Source organism: Ictidomys tridecemlineatus, chromosome 8 (assembly GCF_052094955.1).
Source record: "Ictidomys tridecemlineatus isolate mIctTri1 chromosome 8, mIctTri1.hap1, whole genome shotgun sequence".
NCBI lineage: Eukaryota > Metazoa > Chordata > Mammalia > Rodentia > Sciuridae > Ictidomys > Ictidomys tridecemlineatus.
Window position 1 is genome coordinate 38,031,647 of NC_135484.1, and position 18,971 is coordinate 38,050,617.

General features: G+C 36.2%; 1 pseudogene; it reads right to left on the reverse strand.

Moving 5' to 3' along the window:
• Positions 1-7,758: 7,758 nt before the first annotated feature.
• On the reverse strand, positions 7,759-13,218 carry LOC144365748 (elongation factor 1-alpha 1 pseudogene; annotated as a pseudogene).
• Positions 13,219-18,971: the final 5,753 nt, after the last annotated feature.

The window sequence follows — 18,971 nt, forward strand, 5'->3', positions numbered from 1 at the left end:
CATTAGAAGTTGACGTTTTCTTGCTGCTGTCATTTTATAATCAACCATCAAGTCTATTAATGAGAAAGCTTTAATATGGAGTATTTTGACTGTTAGTTTTCTGTACGCAGTTGGTGTCAAAGCACAGCCTTCAACGATAGAGGTCGTGTAAAATTAGAAAGGAAGAAAGTCACTTATATTTAGCAGCTGTGTCACAGGCACTGAGAAAGGAACTTACACATATGCTCTCTCATTCAACCTGCCTCAGAGCCTTGTGGAACAGTGGCTATTCTCATTTCAGAGTTGAGATAAGTAAAATCTGTGTCAGAGAGATCATTAGTGGCAGAGCCATTTTAAAAACCCCAATTCCCCATTTTTTTTTTACTTTATTGTAGAAAAATGTGATTAAGCCCTGTTATTGATTGAATGGAGTCTGATTTTTTTCTTCTTTTGATACTTCAGGTGGTTTGAAGCTATCTGTGCACTAACCTCCTTTTACTCTTTCTGTTGTATATGTAACAATGTTAAAAATGAGTCACAAAATAATTATGTTTTGCGTAGTTCCTGCTTGATCTCTGATAAATTACGACCACTTAGGCTATGCGGTCTGAACTGATGAAATTATAGTTAGATGATAGATGCTATTAGAAACAAACAGCAGGAGTCAGAGCCTGACCATAAGTGGATAAAAGACTGAGAATCATAGAACTTGGCCACTTGGTGGCCTTAGAAATATTTTGTGTCCCTAAATTTTAGCAATAAGGAGAAATCAGGCTAGAAGAAGGATATAACAAAAGGAAAAACAACTCCATCCTCTACAAATTATCAAAAATTGTTAGCCGGGCCTGGTAGCACATGCCTGTAATCCCAGCGACTCAGGAGCCTGAGGCAGGGGGTTCACAAGTTCAAAGCCAGCCTCAGCAAAAGTGAGGTGCTAAGCAACTCAGTGAGACCCTGTCTCTAAGTAAAATACAAAATAGGGCTGGGGATGTTATTCAGTAGTCGAGTGCCTCTGAGTTCAATCCCCGATACCCTTCCCCCCATTTTTTTTTTTGAACACCAAAAAGTACACATTGTTAGGTGGGCATGGAGGAGCATGCCTGTAATCCCAGTGATTTGGGAGATTGAGGCAGGAGGATTGCAAGTTTGTGGCCAGCTTCAGCAACTTTGCAAGGCCCTAAGCACCTTAGGAAAACCCTGTCTTAAAATTTAAAAAAAAGACAGGTGATGTAGCTTTGTGGAAAAGTACCTCTGGGTTCATTCACTCTCCAGTGCCAAAAAATAGATATTTCATGTTGTCATACATTAGGAAACTTTGTACAATTTTGTGTGTATTTCGACATATAAATGGATATTTTAAAATAAACGTGTATTGAAAGAAAGCATTTTATGTTAATATCATTAAAGTTTGTATTTCATTTGAAAAAAAAAAATTACCCCATATTTAAATCCTTGGATAATGGTTCAGAATTTATATTTTTGCTGTCTTTCTGGATTTATTATGTACCTTAGATGTTTTTGGTTTAGAGTTTGCTTATAGTGAAATATGATAATTTAGCATGAAAACATGAGTTTGAATTCCAGTCTTAGAGCTCCCTCTTCTGTTTACCAGTAGGTATGAGAAATTCTTATTACTATCCCCAGATTTGAAGATTGGGTCAGAATTCCTATATCCGTTATTAATTTTTTGAAATCTATCTAATTTTAATAGCTAGTAATTAACAGTTTATCTGAAGTACAGTGTGGTTGACCAGGAACCATTGGGTGGAGCAGAAGCTTCTAAAATGCTTATATGTATGAGTCAAAATCATATGTCATTTGAAGTGCTAGGAACCCCTTGGCCATCTTCTCGAAGATCTCAATGGTTGCTGGTTTGACAGATGAAAAATCTGAAGCACCATTATTTTCTCAAAGTTACATAATTGGTAGAGCCAGACATCCAGTCTTCCGAATCCCAAAGTCTCTCCTCCCCTACATGAAAAATGATAGAGACAAGCAGAAGAGTGACAAAAGAGACAGAGAAGAGTTTTTGACTCATTTATTCAGTTACTCATCTAACAAGGAAGGTGAGATTTGTGAATTGTATGCATTTCAAAACTAATTTAAATATGATCTAATTTCTAATATCCTAATTGGGAGACAGTTATAATACTGTTAGATAATCTCTTCATGACAAGTTATGTTTACTAAAACTTGTGTTCTTATCCTTTTTCAAAAGTCATAGGAGAAGAAGATAGATATTAGGTTTTACACAATGCCAGCTACATGCTAAGTGTTTTATGTATTTTATTTTTATTAATTGCCACAACAACCGGTTAGGCATCACTGTTTTCTTTTTAAAAAAATTAGCAGTCTTTATTTTATCTATTTGTTTATTTATTTACTTTCTTTTTTATTAAATTATTTATTTATTCTAATTTATTATATCTGATGGCAGAATGCAATCCATTTCATATTACACATATAGAGCACAATTTTTCAAGTCACTGATTGTACACAAAGTATTTTCACACTATTTGTGTCTTCATACATGCACTTAGGGTAGTGATGTCTATCTCATTCTGCCATCATTCCTACCCCATGTCCCCTCCTTTAACCTCCTTCCCATTTGCCATATTTAAAATTCCTCCATTTCTCCCATGCTCCCTGCCCATTGCCATTATGAGCCAGCATCCTCATATCAAAGAAAATATACAGCCTTTGGTTTTTTGGGATTGGCTTACTCCACTTATATTCTTCACCTCCATCCATTTGCCTGCAAATGCCATGATTTTATTCTCTTTTAATGCAGAGTAATGTTGCATCATGTATATATACCAAAATTTCCCTGTCCATTCATCTACTGAAGGACATTTGGGTTGGTTCCACAATTTAGCTATTGTGAATTGTGCTGCTATACACATTAATATGGCTGTGTCCCTGTAGTATGCTGTTTTTAAGTCCTTTGGGTATAAACTGAAAAGTGGGATAGCTGGGTCAAATGGTGGTTCCATTCTAAGTTTTCCAAGGAATCTCCATACTGCTTTCCATATTGGCTGCACCAATCTGCAGTCCCAACAGCAATAATAAGAGTGTGCCTTTTCTCCCACATCCTTGCCAACACTTATAGTTGTTTGTCTTCATAGTAGCTGCCATTCTGACTGGAGTGAGATGAAATCTTAGAGTAGTTTTGATTTGCAGTTCTCTAATTGCTAGAGATGTTGAACATTTTTTCATATGTTGTTGATTGATTGTATACCCTCTTCTGAGACATGTCCGTTCAGTTCCTTGACCCATTTATTGATTGGATTATTTGTGTTTTTTGATGTTAATGTTTTTTGAGTGCTTTATATATCCTAGAGATTAGTGCTGTTTCTGATGTGCTTGTGGTAAAGATTTGCTCCCATTCTGTAGGCTCTTTATTCACAATCACTGATTGTTTCTTTTTTTGAGACGAAGCTTTTTAGTTTGAATTCATCCCATTTATTGATTCTTGGTTTTAATTCTTGCACTATAGGGGTCTTAATAAAGAAGTTGGGGCCGAATCTGACATGATGGAGATTTTGGGCCTACATTTTCTTCCATTAGGCACAAGGTCTCTGGTTTAAATCCTAGGTCCTTGATTCACTTTGAGTTTTGTGCATTTTGAGAGGTAGAGGTATAATTTCATTTTGTTACATGTGGATTTCCAGTTTTCCCAGCATCATTTGTTGAAGAGGCCATCTTTTCTCTAATATAAGATAACTATAGTTATATGGGTTAGTCTCTGTGTCCTCTATTCTGTCCACCAGTCTGTTTTGGTGCCAATACCATGCTGTTTTTGTTACTGTTGCTCTGTGAATGTAGATGCTCCATTGTTTGGGGCATATATATTTATAACTGTTATGTGTCTTGTTGATGTATGGTTCCCTTTAGCAGTATGAAATGTCTATCTTTATCCTTTTTGATTAATGTTGGCTTGAAGTCTACTTTACTTGATATGAGGATGGAAACCCTGTCTTGTTTATGTAGACCATGTGAATGGTATATGTTATCCCAAACTTTCACCTTCATTTTGTGGATGCCTTTTCCTATAAGATGCCTGCACGGAGAGCCACCCTGAACTGGGGTTCCTTATTTATCCAAGCATGGCTTCATAAACTAACATCAGGGTACAGGCTGGAGGCTGATACAAACATGAAACAGATATCATCACTTCTATCAAGGGACAACAATAAGGACCTGGTAGGACATAACTAAAGTCCCTTTTGTCCTGGCTGCTCCAAAAGTTTCTCTACTAGGGGTGCTAACATTTATCCTGTTGCTGAGGTAACAGGGAGTCTTGCATGGGGTTGCCTATCTCTTGTTTCTACTAACAGTCAACTTCTTATGATTACCCTCTCACTAGTCATATAATCAAATACCTCCCTATTCTCACATCCTACCTCCTAAACATCTCAGCCAACACCCCCAGGCCCGTGTTATAACATTAGAAACTATAAAATCATTAGGCAAGCTTATTGACTATATGGTATTTTCTCACCTATTGAAGATGGTAAGAAGATAACTGAACTCATCATTTCTGATTATAGTGACAAAACTGTAAATGTAAAAATAGAAGCTAACTGATATATGGCTGCACGTGGGTACATTGAGTGCTGGAATATTAATCTCTCCCTTAAAAGTGAGGTATTGGTAACCTATAGGGACACTATAAGACAATAGAGCAGAAACTGTAATACCTCAGATCTACACTGAAAGAGATGAAGTCACATAGATATCATAAATAAACAAGAGAGGAAAGTGTCCCAAACAAACCAAGATACTACAACAATAGAATCCATAGATAGTGCAGTAGGTGAAATGTCAGAGAAGGAGTTCAGAATATACATAACTAAAATTTTTGGGAATTAAAGAATGACCTAAATGAGCAGATTCAGGCAAAAATCAATCACTGCAACAAAGAGATAAGAGAACAAATACTAGTGACCATCAATCAAACCAACAAAGAGGTAAGAGACCAAATACAGATTGCAAGAGATTACTTCATGAAAGAGATAGAGATACTGAAAAAAAAAAAAAAACAAAATAAAACCAGAAATCCAATAGATAGCATTACCAACAGACTAGATCACTTGGAAACAGGACCTCAGACAATGAAGACAAAATATACAATTTTGAAAATAAAGTTGACCTCACAGTAAAGATGGTAAGAAACCATGAACAAAATATCCAAGAATTATGGGATACCGTCAAAAGACCAAATTTAAGATTCATTGGGATAGAAGAAGGTTCAGAAAATTAAGCCAAAGGAATGCTCAATCTCCTCAATGAAATAATATGAGAAAATTTCCCAAGCATGAAGAATGAATTGGAAAATCAAATTCAAGAGGCCTATAGGACACCAAATGTACAGAATTACAACAGATCTACACCAAGATACATTATAATGAAAATGCATACCTTACAGAATAAGTATAGAATTTTAAAGGCTGCAAGAGAGAAAAATCAGATTACCTATAAAGGAAGACCAATTCAGATCTCAGCAGATTTTTCAACCCAGACTCTCAAAGCCAGGAGATCCTGAAACAACATATACCAAGCTCTGAAAGATAGTGGATGCCAACCAAGAGTCTTATATCCAGCAAAATTAAGCTTCAAATTTGAAAATGAAATAAAAACCTTCCATGATAAACAAAAGCTAAAAGAATTTACAGCAAGAAAGCCTGCACTACAGAACATTCTTGGCAAAATATTTCACAAAGAGGAAATGAAAAATGATAAAAATCTGCAAAGGGAAGAACTACAATAAAGTAAAAGCTAATTAGAGGAGAAACTAAGTCAAACTAAATACCAAAAATAAACAAAAATGACCGGTAATACAATTTTTCATGTCTCAATAATAACCTTAAATGTTAATGGCCTAAACTTACCAATCAAAAGACATAGGCTGATAGATTGTATTAAAATAAAAGACCAAAGAATATTTTATTTATTTTTGACAATTTCAAACTTGCTCTTTTTTGGGGCTGGGGATGAGGCTCAAGCAGTAACACGCTCGCCTGGCATATGTGAGGCACTGGGTTCGATCCTCAGCACCACATAAAAATAAAATAAAGATGTTGTGTCCACTGAAAACTAAAAAATAAATGTTAAAAAATTCTCTCTCTCTCTCTCTCTCTCTCTCTCTCTCTCTCTCTCTCTCTCTCTCTCTCTCTCTCTCTCTCTCTCTCCCCCTCTCTCTCTCTCCCTCTCTCTTAAAAAAAACTTGTTCTTTTTAGATATACATGACAATAAAGTGTATTTTGACATATTATACATACATCGAATATAATTTATTCTAGTTAGGATCCCATTCTTTTGGTTGTATACCATGTGGAGTTTCACTGTATATACATGTATATATGAACATAGAAGGGTTATGTCCAATTCATTCTACTGTCTTTTCTATTCTGATTCCCTCTCCTTTTCCATTATCCCCCTTTGTCTAATCAATGAACTTCCATCCCTTCCCCCACTTATAGTGGGTTAGCATTCACATATCAGAGAGAACATTTGGCCTTTGGCTTTTTGGGACAGGCTTATTTCACTTAGCCTAACAGTCTCCAGTTCTATTCATTTACTGGCAAATACCATAATTTCATTCTTCTTCATGGCTGAATAATATTTCATGTGTATTTATTTCACATTATCTTTATCCATTCATCTGTTGAAGGGAACCTTGGTTGGTTCCATAGCTTTGCTATTGTGAATTGAGCTACTATAAACATTGATATGGCTGCGTCATTAAAGTATGCTGATTTTAAGTCCTCTGGATATATAGCAGTCTTAATTGTAAGAGAAGTTTCAGATTAACAGCAAAATTTGGGATAGAGGATCCCCATCCCTGCCCCCATCCACAACTTCCTTCTTATCCACAAACCTGTTTCAACTGATGGAGCTACATGGACACAGCATTATACCAGTCCATGGGTTACATTAGGGTTCACTCCTGGTGCTTTGTGGATTTAGACAAATATATGATTGTAACCATCATTATTATGTGATACAGAGTAGTTTCACAGCACTAAAAAAAAATGTACTCCATGTATCCATCTTACCTTCATCCTTAATTCCTGGCAGCTACCAATCTTTTTATTGTCTTCATAGTTTTGCATTTTCCAGAAATTTCTATATTTGAACTCCTACAGTATGTAGCCTCTTCAGAATGTTTTCTTTCCCACTTAATAGTGTGCATTTAAATTGGCCTCATGTATTTTCATTGCTTGATATCTCATTTCTTTAAATGTTGAATAATATTCCATTGCCTGGATATAAGAGTTTATCAGTTCCAGAGAACATCTTAGTTGCTTCCAAGTTTAGGCCATTTTAAATAAAGCTGTCAGAAACACTCATGTGCAGATTTTTGTGTGGACATAAGTTTCCACCACTTTTGAGTAAATAACAAGTGGCACAATGCTGGATAGTATGGTAAGAGTAGGTCTAGCTTTTTTTTTTCTCTAAACTTTAGTTTTAATGGCTCTCAAAATTCTGTGACAGATTTTCAGTCAAGTTGTTTCCATTAAAAAGTACTGATTAAAAAAAATCTGAAAACTGCCACATACACACACACACACCAAAAATGCCCCAGTGGTCCATAAAACATTCTCCTTTCCTCTGAAGTTTTCATGATGCATTGTTATCATAACCAGTCTTTTACTATTAAACCTGAATGGCCAATTGGGACAACAAGTTTTGAGATTGTTCTTTCATAATGGATTAAGTCTGGGGTGGCAGGCATTGGGGGTAATATTTCTTTAGCTTTCTGAGCTTTCTGGACTGTTATAACCTGCCTGGAATCAAATCAACAATGTCAGTTTCACATGAATTCAAGAATTTAGAACCATCTTCCAGCTTCTGACCAGAATGATGATCAATTTTTTTCTTTCAGCTCTGCAACTTGCAAGCATTATGAGCTGTTTAACAATCCAGGACAGGGGCACTGATGGCTTGGCAGGTTCAGGATAATCACCAAGCAATGAGACAGCTGCTTCCATCGGTGGGTCATTTTTGATGTCACCAGCAACATTGCCATGATCAGCATATTTGATAGACACGTTCTTGACATTAAAGCCCACATTGACCCCAGGAAGAGCTTCACTCAAAGCCTCATGGTGCCTTTCAACTGACTTGACTTCAGTTGTGACATGGAGTGGAGCAAAGGTTCCACTGGGCCCACAGGCACATTAGTAATATCATTGATTTTGTAGACATCCTGGAAGGACATATGCAAAGGCTTGTCAGTTGGATGGATTGATGGTAGGATGAATCCAAAGCTTCAAGCACCATGATTCCCCTGGCACTGCCCTCTTTATGGGTGACTTTCCATCCCTTGAACCAAGGCATATTAGCCTTGGCTCCAGCATACTGTCCCCATTCCAACCAGAAATTGGCACAAACTGCACTGTGTCAGAATTGTAGCCAGTTTTCTTAACGTGGATGCTGACTTCCTTAACCATTTCTTCATATTTCTTTTGACTCTAGGGTCACTCAGTGGAATTCATTTTATTAACACCAACAATAAGTTTTTTCACACTCAGTGTGTAAGTCAGAAAGGCATGTTCAGGGATCTGCCCATTCTTGGGGATACCAGCTTCAAATTTACCAACACCAGCAGTGACCATCAGGGCAGTGCAATTGTCCTGAGATGTGTCTGTAATCAGGTTTCTGGTGAAATCTCCATGGCTGTGGGCATGAGTTCTAGTCACATTATACTTACTGGTCTCAAATTCCCACAGGGATATGTCAACGGTGATACCATGCTCATGTTCAGCTTTCAGTTTCTGCAACACTTAGGCATACTGAGGTGCCCTTTACCACCTTAGCAGACTCCTGTTCAATTTTGTCAATGTTTTTTTTTTTTTTGTTGTTGTTGTTGTTGATCCCACCACATTTGTAGATCAGATGGCCAGTAGTTGTGGACTTGCCTGATTCAACATGTCCAATGACGTACTTTTAGAAAATTCTATATAATTTTTGTACATTTGAGTAGCTGATAAAATTACTAAAAGAAATTTAAGATGTTAACACTATTTTAATTTTATTTTGTTCTTTCCTTTTATAGAAATTATTTCTATAAAGTGCTTTGTGAATTACAACAGTAATAAATACATGGCTATGGCTGTTTATAAAAAAAAAAAAGACAACAATGTCAATACAATTTTTTTTCCTTTTCCATTTTGGCTTTGATTTAGTGATGGTTTCCGAAACACTTGTGTTCTGGCTGCAACCCTGCATGTGTTTGATTTTTAAAGAAACTCCCAAACGGCCTTTTGAAGTAGTCATACCCTTTTAGCATCCTTTTCAGCAACAAATACAAATTCCTGTTTCTCCCCATCTGTGTCAGCATTTAATGTTGTTGTGGAGGCATTGATTTTTCATTATCTTGACAGGAAAATCATATGTATTTGGCCTGCCCCAGTGGTCTTGGTTCACTCCTGTTGTCCAGGTGTAGTTATTAATAATGACCCCTGTTTCACTGTTCAAAGTATCTCAATTTGACTAATCTAGTCTATGTTTTTCTAATCACCTGTATATCACACTGGTGGGAACCATGGCCAGAGAAGTTAAACAACTTTTCCAAGGTAACCAGTTTCTAAATTGTCCAGTACTGCAACTAGAAGAAAATTGTGCCTGACCCTAAAGCTGAGAAGATGGTGTCCATCTGTAACATCTTCAGAATTTCTTCAGGACATTCTTTACCTTCCTTTGCTCTTTGAGAGATATGATTTATTGCTTATCTTGCAGACTTTACAGGCTAAGTCATAACTGCAGTTAAGCATTCTCCATAAAATATAATTCCATTTTCAAAATGAAACATAGGTCTCCCTGATGCAACTACTCATGAATGCTAACAGCTCTTTAAATGGCTGCATTTGGTTACTTTGTAGATTGATCACCACAGAGTGCTTTGCTGGGTCATATCAAAGGCTCATATTGAAAGGCTGTATTGTCTTTGCTTAATATTCTGTCCTTTCTGTAAGGCTCTATCAGATCAAAGTGTTGACCTTGTTGAATAATAATTTTACTGATGAGTTCCTGGTAAAATGGTGTCATTGTCAGAGAACAAAGTATCCTTTGTATTAAAACTTTAATGATGGGGTCATGTATAGATGGTTGAAATTCATCCTCAGGAAAGCTGTGCACAGGTGTATGAACACAGGGTGATTAGTGGAGGGTTGGGGTGGGATAAAGTTGAGGTGGGGGCTGCACAGTTACCCTTGGGAGAAGAATTTAAGAAAAGGCAGCCTAGGAGATATGTGGGAAGTGTGTGTGCCTGAAGAAAGAGTTCTCCCTCCTTTTTAAAAAGGAAGGTGGTAAGCTATAAACATTTTGGTAGCAAGAAACTATGCTAGATAAAACTCATTAACTTTAATGTGACTTAACACATTTCTTCTAGGCAGAAATGTCTGCATTAGTTGACAGCTTAGGCAAGGGCAGATATTCCGTGAGGGGTCTGCTTAGAAAGTCTCAAGTCAGATGTGAGGGGCTATCTGCTCTGACATTTAGCAGGGCATCTCTCAGGACAGTGTTATAAATTTATGGGCTTAAAGAAATATTTGTGAGTTTTGTTTTGTAAAAGTCATTCTCTTCCTGGGCTTTGTTCCTGTATCAGGAACCCAATATCAGAAATATTGTGTGTGTGTGTGTGTGTGTGTGTGTGTGTGTGTGTATGTGTGTGTGTGTGTGTGTGTGTGTGTGTGTGTATATATATATATATATATATATATATATATATATATATATATATTCTTCTTCCCCAGCTTAAAATAACATAAACTTTCTCACTTTTGTGTTTTTTTTAATGTGGTGAGAAAAGGATTATGTATGTGTGGATGTGTGTGTGTGTGTGAAATGAGGGAAAAGGAGAGAGAAATATTGCAAAATTCGGTGAAAAAACTATCCTGAAATCTCACAGAAGCACTTCCACAAAGTCAGCTAGCTGTGAACCTGTCCAATTTTTTGCAAAATCTACGGGAAGGATTCTTCGCCATTTTTCTCAGCATCTTCTTTTTTCATCTTGGCTTATTAGAGATTACCAGAATGTATTTCAAAGTACATTACCAAAACCCTTCTTTTCTTTTTCTATTCACATGCTCTTGTGTGTTGCCTCTTAATAGCCCATAATCAGGTGAATTGTTTATGCTGCAGTTAAGTGAAGGTGGCTTCCTGCTGGAGACCCCCGCTGGGTTGCCATGGCAATGCCATGATCACTGATTCAGCATTAGAATTTTTGGCCACACTATTCAAATGAGCATAGAGGGAAGGCAAGTTGAGATTTTAGATAACAGAAGATCCAAAGTAACCTCTGTTATACTTGTCCCTTGCATATGCAATAGACGTATTCCATGCAGTTTAGTGTGTGTTTGTGTGTGTGTGTCTGTATAAACTTTACACAGTAAAATCCAGTTACAGGTATATTAAAATAGTCTGATAGGTATACTCATTTGGTTTGAAAATAAAAAAAATATTAAATTTTTTTTTTTGCTCCTATTGTTTTTAGTGATAACAGGACCTATTGCCTGGTTATATTAGTTTTAGGAAAATTAAACTTCCTAATATATGAAAAACACTCAGCTGGCATTTGATGTCATAGTAGGCAGATTTCTGAAGATGTCTGCCCAAGTTTCCTAATCTCTCATTATTAAACTAAACACTAATCTGGATACTATCCTGAAAGGAGCTTTCTAAAAGTGGTTAACTTACCTATCAGCTGACCCTAAAACAGAGATTACCTTTAATTATCTAGATTGGTCCACTTTCATCGTAGGAGTCCGTGAAAGCCACAGAAGTATCACTCAGAGAGAGAAGGCCAAAGGAGAAGTCAGAGACATCTGAACCATGAATAAAATGTGATCCAATGTTGCCATGAGCCAAAGAATGGGGGCAGCCTCCAGAAGCTAAGAACAACCCGTGGCCAACAGCTAGCCATGAAACGGGTACCCGCGTCCAACAATTGCATGGAGCGAATATCTACAGATTCATCTCCAGAGCTTCAGAAGCAAATGAAGTCTTGACAACACTTTGATTTGAACTTGGTAGGTCCCAGAGAACTACCTAAGTCTAGAGGCATTCCGACTTACAGGCCTATGAGATGGTAAAATAGTGTTGTTTTACGCAGCTCAGTAAGTGGTACTTTGTTATGACAGAAATAGCAAATTAATATGAATACGAAGTCATGACCAAGGCCCATCTTTTCTTTTTCTTCCTTTCTCTATTCCTGATGTACTGCTTCATCTTTGCTCTCCTTTCCCCCCTATCAGTATCCTTAGGTTCCTTTTGTGTGTGTTACAAACACATATGGAATCAGAGGGAGTGAGAGAAGGAGAAGCCCTATTCTTTTTTCAGAGACATATTCTGCTTCTGCTTTTCTCAGAGTGCTCATTTCTCCTATGCAGCAACCATAAGAGGCTGAGGTGGGAGTATTTTAATGTATTTGAGAAAGAAAAAGGGGGATGCTATGAACTGGAGAGATGGTGGTAGGAAATGAGGCTGGATATGTATCCTGCGGCTAGCCTTGAAACTGTCTTTCAAGTCATGGTCAGGTTTCAAGTCGTGGTCAGGTAAGTTGATTTCATTCCAAGCATATGAGGAAGTTATTAAAGAGATTTAAGGTAGAAGAAGTGACATGATCCAATTTATATTGTAAATGCAACCTTCTACTTACTAAGTGGAGAATTCGATAGGGGCCAAGACAGGAAGCTTGTAAAGCTAGTGAGAAGAAGGTTAGGAAAGTGATCTAGGAGAGGGAATCTAGCTGCTTGCTCTAGGGTGATGGAGGCAGAGATGCGAAGAATTGCCATATTTGGGGCACAATTTTAAGGTGGAGCCTACAGACCAGAGGGTGGTTCACCACTCCAAATAAGCCAGTCTGATTTGCTAACCAGGCTTCCGTGCTCATCTCTTGCTGCTCACTGGATTCATAAAATGTCATCTGTCACATATATGCTGTTTCTCCAAAGTGAAAATAACACACTTCTTGCCCTCTGACACTGACCTGTGGGGCTTGGACCCATTACTCAAGCCTTGATGATTCTCTGTTTCTTTATAGAATCCTCCCCAATGTGTTCTTTGGTCTCTTGAGCCAGCAGGCCTGGGTGAACTCACCTTGGTGATGGAGGTACTAGAGAATAAGAGTCTGCTCCTGGAGAGTTGGCTGAGCTGGTATGGGCACAAGTACGTGGAGGATTTGTGTGGGCTGCTTAGTGTTATGTTCCAGGCATGGTTAACGATTCTCACCATTGTGGGAATCTTACAACTTGAAGAAAGGAAACTGGTTTATCCTGGATTACACAACAGAAGATTAACCTGCCTCTTATCCGAAGGCATTTGCTCTTCTGCTTATGGTACTCTTCGTTTCACTTGTACTTGCTTTTCTTTATGCTTTATTCTGGCAAAAAAAAAAAAAAAGTCCTTTAAATCTGTAAAATACTTCCAGCTATTTTGAAATCAAGAAAGGATTTCAATATCAAATGAATGAACAAGCAAATTAACATGTGCCGTTTACATAAATAAAGTACTTAGAAGGTTTATTTTACTTTATTTTATTGTGTTTGCACAGGGGATTGAACTCAGGTCACTTTATTATGGAGTGTCACTTCAGCCCTTTTTATTTTTTATTTTGAGACTGGGTCTTGCAAAGTTGCTTAGGGCCTTGCTAAGTTGAAGAGGCTGGCCTTGGACGCCTTAGAAGGTTTATAGTGAAGACCAGGTTGGGGAAGGATTACTTATCTTACAGAGGAGGGCTTCATAAAACATTTCATTTTTATTTTTATTTATTTTTTGACCAATAAACATATTTCTTTATTAAACACATGCTTAAAAAAACTACATACTATATTTCAAGTACCGCTAAAGTTCTGGAAAAACAGTAGTAAATAAGAGAGATAAGTTTTATGCTATAAGGGGCAAAACTTTTGTGTGGATGATTCATAATAAACACATTAGACTATTATATTCTGAAAACTAATTGATACATGCTCCCAGGATATGGAACAAGTGGAAGGGATGTGACCAGCAATAGACAGAGGGGAGTTAAGAAAGACCTGAGAAGGTGACATTTGAGTTCACCAAGTATAATTAAGGCTGGAAGATACTGAAGCACTTGCAAAGGCTCTAAAAATAAAATAAAATAAAATAAAATTAAAAAAAATGAGTTTAAGAAAGAGAAAAAGGAAACTGGTTTATCCTGAATTACACAACAGAAAATTAACCTGCCTCTTATCTGAAGGCATTTGCTACTACATCTTACTGACATAGGATGAGGAAGAAGTTTCTGAAGGAAGACAGAAAATAGGCAGAAGCTAATGAGAAGAATGGCTTCAATAGTCTGTAGAGTGAAAAGATATTGTAAGAAATTTAGCAGGGGTGTATTGTGACCTGATTTGTGAGGGTTTTTTATTATTATTATTTCTTACATACATGACAACAGTGGAATGTATTACATTCATAATTGTCCATTCACAGCACAATTTTTGTAACTCTGTATATAAAGTATGTTTATGCCAAATTATGCCATTATACATGAGCTCTCTTATTATTATTTTTTTTGCATTACAATTCTTAATACACCTCTATACCACATTACCACATTTTATCATCTCTATTTGTATATAAGGTATGTTGACACGAAATTCACATCTTCATACATGTATTTTGTATAATGATGACCTTCTCCTTCCACCATCCTTTCTATTCCCCTTCTCCCTCCCTTTCCCTCCCACCCCTATTCCCTATCTAGAGGTAATCTTCCTCCCATGCTCTCCCTCCCTAACCCACTTTGAGTCACCCCCCCCTTATATTGGAGAAGACATTCGGCATTTGCTTTTTAGGGATTGGCTGGCTTCACTTAGCATAATCTGCTCTAATGCCATCCATTTCCCTGCAAGTGCCACGATCTTATTCATTTTTAGTGCTGAGTTATATTCCATTGTGTATAAATGCCACACTTTTTTTATACATTCATCCACCAAAGGACCTCTAGGTTATCTCCACAGTTTAGCTATTGTGAATTGTACTGCTATAAACATTGATGTGACTGTGTCCATGTAGTATGCTGTTTTAAGGTCCTTTGGGTATAGTCCGAGAAGAGGAATAGCTAGGTCAATGGTGGTTCCATTCCCAGCTTTTCATGAAACATTTTAAAGCTTACTTTTCATGTATATGAAAGGGAGTAGAGCTTTAATATTGATATTCTTCAAACACAGGGGCTTGAATTATTTACTAGAAATATGGAGAATATGATAGGTATTTATTAGAAAGAATTTCTATGAAGATAAAATTGTGACATGTTGGAAGAGATCAATGACAGTAGTTGTAATTTAGACTTAGGTGATTCTTTAAAATAACTTGATTTCCTCTGTCTGAGACCACTTATTTGTGATTCTATGTGGACAGGATAGAATAAATGGTTAAATAAAAATAATATTTTACAAATAAAGGGTACAACTAATATTTGACTTTCCCATAAATTTATTTTTGAAAACAATATAATGTGCAATTAAAATGTTCTAACCTTTTATCATGTAATAAATAGCATTATATCCTATTTGCATCAGTTTTTAATGTGGTGTTTAGAGTAAAAAATTATGAGCAAAACCAAGCAGCAAGTGAAATTTATGACAATTTATGACTCATTTTTTGTTTGTTTATTGTCTCTATATTCAGCTGGAGAACTAATATTCTAATAGATTATAAACAGGAATTATCAGCCAAGATTCAACCATGCACTATTGTAACCAGAATAAATTTCAGATTAAAGATGAATAATTCAGGAAATATTTCTCAGAACTTTTTTTTTAACATTGAAACTCTAATCAGCAGGTGGAATTTAATAGCACCTGGATTAATCAGAAACTAATAAGGTAAAAAATTGCTTCCTCTCTAGATACATAAAAATTTTTTCTCATTTGCACTGACTCTTTTTAAAGGGAGAAATCATTCATCGGCTTTTATCAAGTAGCTCCAGGGTATAGCGGAGTAATAGAGAGCCTGCCATGTGAAATATCAGTTACAGTTATGGACCAGAGATGAATTCACAGAAAAACGTACTCTACTGGATTATTAGTCAGAGAGGCTTCTTGGTGTTGCTTGTCACTTAATGTACATGGATTCTCACATACACCCACACACACCACTGCTACTCTTTTTTTTTTTTTTAAGAGAGAGAGAGAGAGAGAGAGAGAGAGAGAGAGAGAGAGAGAGAATTTTTAATATATTTTTTTTTTTTTTTGGTTTTTGGTGGACACAACATCTTTGTTTTTATGTGGTGCTGAGGATCAAACCCAGGCCGCATGCACGCCAGGCGAGCGCTCTACCGCTTGAGCCACATCCCCAGCCCACCACTGCTACTCTTGTTACCCAATTTTCAGTTTAATCAAGGGGCTTTCCAGCCAGGAACTACTCACCTGCCTATGTTCCCTTCTTTCCACCTGGGTTTGACTGGGTTTCAGTACTGCCAATCTATTGATTGATAGATAATTTAGTGGAAATAACTAATTTCATATTTCCATGACTTTCTGGTGGGTCATGAAGATTTAGTCCTACAATGCCTAGCATAGTGTAGATCTGGAAAAGATTGATTAATCTAGGGTGGCAAACTGAGAGGTGATGAATTATTTGGATGAATCTGCAAATGACCCAACAGCAAGCTTCCACCTATATTAGAAGCACTAGTTGTATTAGCTGGGCGTCTCTGCAGAAACAGAGCCCATAGGATATGCATAGATACATAGAAAGAACTGTATCATGAAGCACTGGTTCACATCAATACAGAGGCTAAGAAATGCCATAAACTACATCATTGCAAACTAGAAGCCTGAGAAAGCTAGTCGTGTAACCCTGGTTCAAGCCTAAAGTCTCAAGAATGAGAACTGATGTCCCAGAAGAGAGACTATAGATGTCCCAACTCCAAATAAAGAGCAAACCTACTCACGTTTGTACCATTTGGGCCCTTAATGGTTGCATGGTGCCAAACCACACTGGTGAGAGTGATTTTTTTTTTTTTAAACCCAGTTTACACAAATGCTTATCTCTTCTGGAAACATCCTTATAGACACACCCACAAATGTTTTTACTGTCTATCTGGGTATCTTTTAGCCTAGTCAAGTTGATAAATAAAATACACCATTGTGCCAGTGTACCATGATAACCATCACTGTGTGACACTGCTGGGTTTTCAAAACACCTTTGTGAGTGATTGGAGCGTAGTCTGCTACTCTGAGTTAAAAAAAAAAATCATTCTACTTTATAATATTTTCTGAATCTTGTGATATTTGTAGTTAGAATCAGGTTTTGAAAAAATCTAAACTTGTTTCTCACTCGAAAGTCTCCGATAAAAGGGCAATATGAGTTTAATATAATAAGTTCAGTTGTTTTATACTGTCAATAAATTAATAGTAGAAAGATAAAAAAACAAGTCTCTCTAGTTATTTTTTCATGTTGACTTTATAGAAATTTTTTCTCATTTTTAGTTTTATGCTTCACACATTACACTAAAATAGCTTAAATAAGTTTTTGTTTTGCTCATGTAGCATTGTTTTATAGAACTAAAAAAGTAAAACAAAATAAGTTAGATTATTATTATTTTTAAAATATTTACTTTTTTAGGTGTAGATGGACACAACACAATGCCTTTATTTTTATGTGGTGCTGAGGATTGAACTCTGGTCCCTCCCGTGCTAGGCGAGTGCTCTACCACTGAGCCACAATCCCAGCCCCAAGTTATATTATTTTGATAAAATAAAAGAACTTAACTGTCTACCTTGGTAAGGATAATAATAAATCAACTGATCTTTTAAATAAGACTTTTTTTCTTTTAACAGAGCTGTAAAGTTAGTCATAAATCATTATTTTAAAAGATATCATGTATAGCTTAGATTGAACTTGATTTGAATCAAATCTATATTTCTAGACTTAAGATGCTGTGAAAAATATCTGGTTGGACATTTCAGTCAGAACTGAGCTTTTTGTCTTAGTGGTATCTTTAAGTCTGGACTGAAATTTCCTGTCAGAATTGTAAGGGAATGGCTCAATTCTTCTTATTGCCTGATAATTTAGAAATTCCTAGAAGCCCTTATGGCTGTACAGTTATTTCATTGCTAAGTTTTCATATAAAGTCTTAGAATCACTGAAATGTAGAACCCAAGAAAAATATTGACAAAAATAAAAATTAAATTGTTTATTTTATCAGAAGTTTTTAAATTAAAAGTTCACTTATACTTTTTAAACACTAGATGGCACTAAAACACATCATGATACATTCTGTTACTCATCATGAGATCATATTAATGATTTGTTGAACACTTACGATGGTGCTTTCTTTAGTTGTGTTTTTAAAAATAAAAAATTTAAGGATGTTCTACTAGTGGCATTGATTATTGAAATAATATTACCAAAACTGTAGAAGTACACAATATTTAGTTAGGGATTATTCAAAGTGTTACTTTGTTGGTTTAAGATAGCACCATATATTAATTGTTTTTATCACATGAGTTTGCTTCTTCGGAATTCCCTAAGAAGAAGAAATACACTGCAAATAAAAATAATGAATAGGTCTTGAATTTTTGGATAGTCTGATAAATTATGAGAAATAAAGCATAAAGCACACTGGGAAAATATTTAAGTTTTTGACAAACAATACTTCTTTTAACAAAGATAACATAAAACTAACAGTATAGCACTACAAGAGAACATCAGTGACAAGTCTTTTGTCAATCCAAGTGATATGTACAGTTAGTCACTGCACAGGATAATTGGAAATTCCCCCAAATCTCACAATTTTAAGGCTTTCCTAAATTTGACAGTATTCCAAAAATTTTACGACCATCAATTATGATTCTTGTGAAGCTGATAGAAACTTTTATATGCTATTAATACTAACAAATTTGGATCAGCTGCACCCGAGGAAAAACTGAGTTAATTTTTTTTTTTGTCATATGGAGACACGATTGAACATACTAGTTAGTAGATGGAGTGTGTCAGATGATAAAAGTATT